Genomic DNA, 10000 nt, shown 5'->3' on the forward strand with positions numbered 1-10000 from the left:
GACATACACCACCATTAGCACGGCAACAGTTAACGATATACACCCACCATCAACAACTGGCAACAGTTGACTCACACAACATCAGCTGGCAGCAGTTATACCCACATCAGCTGGCAAGTTAACATATACACCCACCATCAGTGGCAACAGTTGACTCACACCATCAACAACTGGCAACAGTTGACTTACACACCATCAGCAACGGCAACAGTTACCCAACAACCTGGCAACAGTTGACTTATACACCACCATCAGCTGGCAACAGTTGACGCACCACCATCAACAGCACGGCAACAGTTAACATACCCACCATCAACAACTGGCAACAGTTGACTATATAACACCATCAGCTGGCAACAGTTGTTATACACCACCATCAGCGCAAAGTTGACTTATACACCCACCATCAGCTGGCAACAGTTGACTTATACACCATCAGCTGGCAACAGTTATCATATACACCCACTCAGCTGGCAACAGTTAAATATACACCCACCATCAACTGGCAACAGTTGACTTATACACCACCATCAGCTGGCAACAGTTGACGTATACACATCAGCTGGCAACTTATCATATACACCACCATCAGCTGGCAACAGTTAACATATACACCCACCATCAGCAACTGGCAACATTTGACTTATACACCCACCATCAACAATGGCAACGTTGACATCACCCACATCAGCTGGCAACAGTTGACGTATACACCACCATCAACAACTGGCAACAGTTACATACACCCACCATGGCTGGCAAAAGTTAACGTATACACCCACCATCAGCAGCTGGCAACAGTTGACGTATACACCCACCATCGGCTGGCAACTGTTAGCATATACACCCACAATTAGCAGCTGGCAACAGTTAACATATACACCCAACATCAACAACTGACAACAGTTGACTTATACACCCACCATCAGCTGGCAACAGTTATCATATACACCCACCTTCAGCTGGCAACAGTTAACATATACACCCACCATCAACAACTGGCAACAGTTGACTTATACACCCACTATCAGCTGGCAACAGTTAACATATACACCCACCATCAACAGCTGGCAACAGTTAACATGCAGTATGCAACAACGACTGGTAACTGACAACATACAACCACCACTAATAACTGGCAACAGTCAACGAGCCACAATAATATTAACACGACTAAATCATTTCCTTTTTGTTTCTTAACAACAGTCGGTACACCACAATCACTTACATGATATAAGAAAGTTATGTTGGTAATAGTTGACAAATTGTCAACATATAAAAGTTATCAAGAATGATCCACCATCAATGTTATTTGAGATCTTATATATCTGGCAGCGTCAGAACCCACCGAGAATCAGGGCGTTGAAACCTGTACGTCTCCGAGTATAAAATATGACCCCGGCCACCGTGTTATTATGGGCAGACTTCCGGCCACCACCATCATGAATAACTAACTAGAGATTATCCCCGTCCATTTACCTCAGTTATGTGGGCTACACACACCGTCGTGGCCTGAGGGTCCACAGGTAATACCTGGACACATGACAGGTTATTTCTGTAGCCTGGAGACCCACCACTGACCTGCACCTACAGTAACCCACCACTGACCTACACCTACAGTAACCCACCACTGACCTGCACCTACAGTAACCCACCACTGACCTACACCTACAGTAACCCACCACTGACCTGCACCTACAGTAACCCACCACTGACCTGCACCTACAGTAACCCACCACTGACCTGCACCTACAGTAACCCACCACTGGCCTGCACCTACAGTAACCCACCACTGACCTACACCTACAGTAACCCACCACTGACCTGCACCTACAGTAACCCACCACTGACCTACACCTACAGTAACCCACCACTGACCTGCACCTACAGTAACCCACCACTGACCTGCACCTACAGTAACCCACCACTGACCTGCACCTACAGTAACCCACCACTGACCTGCACGTACAGAAACCCACCACTGACCTACACCTACAGTAACCCACCACTGACCTGCACCTACAGTAGCCTCAAGACCCACCACTGACCTGCACCTACAGTAGCCTCGGGACCCACCACTGACCTGCACCTACAGTAGCCTCGAGACCCACCACTAACCTGCACCTACAGTAGCCTCGTGACCCACCACTGACCTGCACCTACAGTAACCTCGAGACCCACCACTGACCTGCACCTACAGTAACCCACCACTGACCTGCACCTACAGTAGTCTCGAGACCCACCACTGACCTGCACCTACAGTAGTCTCGAGACCACCACTGACCTGCACCTACAGTAGTCTCGAGACCCACCACTGACCTGCACCTACAGTAGTCTCTGAGACCCACCACTGACCTGCACCTACAGTAGTCTCGAGACCCACCACTGACCTGCACCTACAGTAACCCACCACCCTGACCTGCACTTACAGTAACCCACCACTGACCTGCCTTTAACCACCACTGACCTGCACCTACAGTAGCCTCGAGACCCACCACTGACCTGCACCATACAGTAGCCTCGAGACCCACCACTGACCTGCACCTACAGTAACCACCACTGACCTGCACCTGCAGTAACCACCACTGACCTGCACCTACAGTAACCCACCGCTGACCTGCACCTACAGTAGCCTCGAGACGCACCACTGACCTGCACCTACAGTAGTCTCGAGACCCACCACTGACCTGCACCTACAGTAGTCTCCAGACCCTCCCCAGCCTGCACCTACAGGTCTCGGCCATGACCTGCACCTACAGTAGCCTCAGGGCCACCACTGACCTGCACCATACAGTAGCCTCGAGACCCACCACTGACCTGCACCTCCCGGCTAACCCACCACTGACCTGCACCTACAGTAGTCTCAGGGCCCACCACTGACCTGCACCTACAGTAGTCTCGAGACCCACCACTGACCTGCACCTACAGTAGTCTCGAGACCCACCACTGACCTGCCTACAGTAGTCTCAGAGACCCACCACTGACCTGCACCTACAGTAGTCTCGAGACTCACCACTGACCTGCACCTCCAGTAGCCTCGAGACCACCACTGACCTGCACCTACAGTAGCCTCGAGACCACCACTGACCTGCATCTACAGTAGCCCACCACTGACCTGCACCTACAGTGACCCACCACTGACCTGCCTAGTAACCCACACTGACCTGCACCTACAGTAGCCACCACTGCCTGCACCTACAGTAACCCATCATGACCTGCACCTACAGTGACCCACCATTGACCTGCACCACAGTAACCCACCACTGACCTGCACCTACTTTAACCCACCACTGACCTGCACCTACAGTAGCCTGGGACCCACACCACTGACCTGGACCTACAGTGGCTCAGACCCACCACTGACCTGCTACAGTAACCCACCACTGCCTGCACTTACAGTAACCCACCACTGACCTGCCTAGTTTAACCCACCACTGACCTGCACCTACAGTAGCCTCGAGACCCTACTGACCTGCACCATACAGGCGCCTCCGAGACACCACTGCCTGCACCTACAGTAACCACACTGACCTGCACCTACAGTAACCCACCACTGACCTGCACCCACCACTGACCTGCACCTACAGTAACCCACCGCTGACCTGCACCTACAGTAGCCTCGAGACCCACCACTGACCTGCACCTACGTAGTCTCCAGAGACCTGACCTGCACCTACAGTAGTCTCAAGACCCACCACTGCCAGCCTGCACCTACAGTAGCCTCGAGACCCACCACTGACCTGCACCATACAGTAGCCTCGGGCCACTGACCTGCACCTCAGTAACCCACCACTGACCTGCACCTACAGTGGTCTCGAGACCCCACCACTGACCTGCACCTACAGTAGTCTCGAGACCCAGCTGACCTGCCTACAGTAGTCTCGAGACCCACCACTGACCTGCACCTACAGTAGTCTCGAGACCCACACTGACCTGCACCTACAGTGATCCTGAGACCCACCACTGACCTGCACTACAGTAGTCTCGAGACCCACCACTGACCTGCACCTACAGTAGTCTCGAGACCCACCACTGACCTGCACCTACAGTAACCCACCACTGACCTGCACCTGGTAACCCACCACTGACCTGCACTTTAACCACTGACCTGCACCTACAGTAGCCTCGGACCACCATGACCTGCACCTACAGTAGCCTCAGGACCCACCACTGACCTGCACCTACAGTAACCCACACTGACCTGCACCTACAGTAACCCACCACTGACCTGCACGTAACCCACCGCCCAGCCTGCACCTACAGTAGCCTCCAGGCCACCGCTACCCCTGCACCTACAGTAGTCTCCGGAGACCCACCGCTACCTGCACCTACAGTAGTCTCGAGACCCACCACTGGCCTGCACCTACAGGTCTCGAGACCCACCACTGACCTGCACCTACAGTAGCCTCAAGACCCACCACTGAGCCTGCACCTACAGTAGCCTCAGAGACCCACCACTGACCTGCACCACAGTAACCACAGACCTGCACCTACAGTAGTCTCGAGACCCACCACTGACCTGCCTACAGTAGTCTCCGAGACCCACCACTGACCTGCACCTACAGTAGTCTCGAGACCCACCACTGAGCCTGCACCTACAGTAGTCTCGAACCCACCACTACCTGCACCTACAGTAGTCTCGAGACCCACTGACCTACCTAATGGTCTCGAGACCCACCACTGACCTACCTACAGTAGTCTCGGACCACACTGACCTGCACCTCAGTGGCCTCGGCCACCACTGACCTGCACTACAGTAGCCTCGAGACCACTGACCTGCACCTACAGTAACCCACCACTGACCTGCCTACAGTAGTCTCGAGACCCACCACTGACCTGCACCTACAGTAGTCTCGGGCCCACCACTGACCTGCACCTACAGTCTCGAGACCCACCACTGACCTGCCTACAGTAGTCTCGAGACCCACCACTGACCTGCACCTACTGTAACCCCACCACTGACCTGCACCTACCGCCACCATGACCGGCACCTGCTTTAGCCCCACCACGGCCTGCACCTACAGTAGCCTCGAGACCACCACCTGACCTGCACCTACAGTAGCCTCAGGACCCACCACTGACCTGCCTACAGTGACACCGCCTGACCTGCACCTACTAACCCACCACTGACCTGCACCTACAGTAACCCACCACTGACCTGCACCTACAGTAGCCTCGAGACGCACCACTGACCTGCACCTACAGTAGTCTCGAGACCCACCACTGACCTGCACCTACAGTAGTCTCGGGACCCACCACTGCCTGCACCTACAGTAGTCTCGAGACCCACCACTGACCTGCACCTACAGTAGCCTCAGGGCCCACCACTGACCTGCACCATACAGTAGCCTCGGGACCCACCACCCCTGCACCTACAGTAACCCCAGCCTGCACCTACAGTAGTCTCGAGACCCACCACTGACCTGCACCTACAGTAGTCTCCGAGACACCACTGACCTGCACCTACAGTAGTCTCGAGACCCACCACTGACCTGCACCTACAGTAGTCTCGAGACCCCACCTGACCTGCACCTACAGTAGTCTCGAGACCCACCACTGACCTGCACCTACAGTAGCCTCGAGACCCACCACGACCTGCACCTACAGTAGCCTCGAGACCCACCACTGACCTGCATCTACAGTACCACCATGGCCTGCACCAGTGACCCACCACTGACCTGCACCTACAGTAACCCACCATGACCTGCACCTACAGTAACCCACCACTGACCTGCCTACAGTAACCCATCACTGACCTGCACCTACAGTGACCATTGACCTGCACCTACAGTAACCCCCACTGACCTGCACCTACTACAACCCCACTGACCTGCCTACAGTAGCCTGGAGACCCACTGACCTGCACCTACAGTAACCCACCACTGACCTGCTACAGTAACCCACCACTGATGCACCTAGTTTAACCACCACTGACCTGCACCTACAGTAGCCTCGAGACCCACCACTGACCTGCACCATACAGTAGCCTCGAGACCCACCACTGACCTGCACCTACAGTAACACCATGACCTGCACCTACAGTAACCCACCACTGACCTGCACCTACAGTAGCCCACCACTGACCTGCACCTACAGTAACCCACCATGACCTGCACCTACAGGCTCGAGACCCCACTGACCTGCACCTACAGTAGTCTCGAGACCCACTGCCCAGCCTGCACCACAGTAGTCTCGAGACCCACCACTGACCTGCACCTACGCCTCGAGACCCACCACTGACCTGCACCATACAGTAGCCTCGAGACCCACCACTGACCTGCCTACAGTAACCCACCACTGACCTGCACCACAGTAGTCTCCAGACCCACTGCAGCCTGCACCTACAGTAGTCTCGAGACCCACCACTGACCTGCCTAGTAGTCTCGAGACCCACCACTGACCTGCACCTGAAGATCTCCGAGACCCACCACTGACCTGCACCTACAGTAGTCTCAGACCCACCACTGACCTGCACCTACAGTTGTCTCGAGACCCACCACTGACCTGCACCTACAGTAACCCACCATGACCTGCACACAGTAACCCACCACTGACCTGCACCTGCTTTAACCCACCACTGACCTGCACCTACAGTAGCCTCGAGACCCACCACTGACCTGCACCATACAGTAGCCTCGAGACCCACCACTGACCTGCACCTACAGTAACCCACCACTGACCTGCACCTACAGTAACCCACCACTGACCTGCACCTACAGTAACCCACCACTGACCTGCACCTACAGTAGCCTCGAGACGCACCACTGACCTGCACCTACAGTAGTCTCGAGACCCACCACTGACCTGCACCACAGTGTCTGAGCCACCACTGACCTGCACCTACAGTGTCTCGAGACCCACCACTGACCTGCACCTACAGTAGCCTGAGACCACCACTGACCTGCACCATACAGTAGCCTCGAGACCACCACTGACCTGCACCTACAGTAACCCACCACTGACCTGCCTACAGTAGTCTCGAGACCCACCACTGACCTGCACTACAGTAGTCTCGAGACCCACCACTGACCTGCACCTACAGTAGCCTGAGACCCACCACTGACCTGCACCTACAGTAGTCTCGAGACCCACCCTGACCTGCACCAGTAGCCTCGAGACCCACCACTGACCTGCACCTACAGTAGCCTCCGAGACCCACCACTGACCTGCATCTACAGTAGCCTCGAGACCCACCACTGACCTGCACCTACAGTAGCCTCAGACCCACCACTGCTTCTCACGTTGACTGTGCTCTACTTCTGGAGGAGACAGCTGTTAGACCCACATGTACGCTCTGGAGAATTTAGTAGCCTGAGACCCACCACTGACCTGCACCTACAGTAACACCACCACTGACCTGCACCTACAGTAACCCACCACTGACCTGCACCTACAGTAACCCACCACTGACCTGCACCTACAGTGTGACCCACCACTGACCTGCACTCAGTAACCCACCACTGACCTGCAACTGGTAGCCCACCAACTGCCTGCACCTACAGTAACCCACAACTGACCACCACCTCCACAGTAGCCTCGAGACCCACCTATGACCTGCACCTACAGTAGCCTCGAGACCCACCCACTGACCTGCACCTACAGTAGCCTCGGAGACCCACCACTGACTCCAACCTACAGTAGGCCTCGAGACTCCACCACTGACCTGCACCTACAGTAACCCACCACTGACCTGCACCTACAGTAACCCACCACTGACCTGCACCTACAGTAACCCACCACTGACCTGCACGTACAGAAACCCACCACTGACCTACACCTACAGTAACCCACCACTGACCTGCACCTACAGTAGCCTCAAGACCCACCACTGACCTGCACCTACAGTAGCCTCGCGACCCACCACTGACCTGCACCTACAGTAGCCTCGAGACCCACCACTAACCTGCACCTACAGTAGCCTCGTGACCCACCACTGACCTGCACCTACAGTAGCCTCGAGACCCACCACTGACCAGCACCTACAGTAGCCTCGAGAGCCACCACTGACCTGCACCTACAGTAGCCTCGAGACCCACCACTGACCTGCACCTACAGTAGCCTCGAGACCCCACCACTGACCTGCACCTACAGTAATCTCGAGACCCACCACTGACCTGCATCTACAGTAGTCTCGAGACCCACCACTGTCCTGCACCTACAGTGTACAATCTTTGTTCTGGAAACTTAAAGATTTACACAAATCAAACTCTACTTACAGCCCAATTAGTGATACACTTTTGGCGGGTAATGATGGTCAGTAATATAATTCGTTGTGTTAAGAACAAGAGTGTTGAGTGTGTGGGTGCGTGTTCACATAATCAGAAGGAAGTAGTTGGCTTTGCTCGACTCACTGTTAGCACCTGGCATGACTTATCACCTGAACTCTGGCGGGAGGATACAGCCAAGTGTTGTGAGTCAGATCCGTGAATTAGAGAGAGGCGGGGACTTAGTGGCGGCCTCGGGAGACACTAGTGACCGCCTCACTCTAGTTGGCCTCAGTGACTCGCTGGCTCATATCTCTTACCTAAATCCTCTTTTCTTCTTCCTCATACTTCTAAATTTATTATTATCTTCAGGTAACTTACGGGTAAGAATTAAATTGAATAGTAAGTAAGAGCTGTGTGTTACTCTGAGACATTTTGCGGTCGTCTTTAAGGGCAGGTCCTCGGTGGCTGTCACATCCTTCCCTCATTTTCTCGCCAAGATGACGTCATAAATTATCCGCTGAAGGAAAGGGTGACGTTATGAGTTTGTACCATTTTTTAAATATTTTTTTCATCTAGTTTTCCTGTGAATATTAACAATATTTTTCTGAAAGTATTATATTATCATAGTTTTTGTTCATATTCTGTTTTTTATGTTTAATTATAATTTTATAAAAGTTGTTTGATAATCATGTGATCTTCTCCCTCCCTGGTCCTGCTGCAGTATATGTACCCCATAGCTACTGTCCCTCCCTGGTCCTGCTGCAGTATATGTACCCCATAGCTACTCTCCCTCCCTGGTCCTGCTGCAGTATATGTACCCCATAGCTATTCTCCCTCCCTGGTCCTGCTGCAGTATATGTACCCCATAGCTAACTCTCCCTTCCTGGTCCTGCTGCAGCATATGCACCCCATAGCCACTTCCTCCCTGTCCCAAGGCAGCATATGCACCCCATATCTACCCTCCCTCCCTGGTCCTGCTGCATATAAAACTTATTACTCTCTCCCTGGTCCTCCTGCAGCGTAATATTTCTCTCCCTCCCTGTCCCAGTATATGTACCCCATAGTTACTCTCCTCTCCCTGGTCCTCCCCATATGCACCCCACAGCCTCCCCTGGTCCTGCTGCAGAACAGTATCCCATAGCTACTCTCCCTCCCTGGTCCCCCTGCAGTATGTACCCCATAGTTATCTCCTGGTCCTCCCAGTATATGTACCCCATAGTTACTTCCCTCCTGGGTCCTCCTCCCAGTAAACAACCCATAGTTACTCTTCCTCCCTGTCTCCTGCAGTATATACCTGTAACTTCCTCCCTGTCTCCTGCAGAAAATTATAGTTTACTCCCTCCCTGGTCCTCCTGCAGTATATGCACCCATAGTTATCTGGTCTCATATATGCCCATAAGTTACTCTCCCCTCCCTGGTCCTCCGCAGTGTAATCATACATTTCCTCCCTGGTCCCGCAGCATATGCACCCCATAGCTACTCTCCTCCTCGTCCTCCCTGCAGAAAAAATTCACAGCTACTCTCCCTCCCTGGTCCTGCAGCATATACCTATAATTTCTCCTCCCTGGTCTCCTGCATATGTACCCCATAGTTACTCTCCTCCCGTCCTGCTGCAGATATGCACCCCATAGCTACTCCCTCCCTGGTCCCATGGCAGCATATGTACCCCATAGTTACCCTCCTGGTCCTCCCATCCCCCCCCCCCCCCCCCATAGTTACCTCCCTCCCTGGTCCTGCTGAGCATAATGCACCCCATAGCTACTCCTCCTCCCTGGTCCTCCTGCAGTATATAC

This window comes from Homarus americanus, unplaced genomic scaffold (genome assembly GCF_018991925.1).
Source record: "Homarus americanus isolate GMGI-L3 unplaced genomic scaffold, GMGI_Hamer_2.0 scaffold4060, whole genome shotgun sequence".
NCBI classification, from domain to species: Eukaryota; Metazoa; Arthropoda; class Malacostraca; order Decapoda; family Nephropidae; genus Homarus; species Homarus americanus.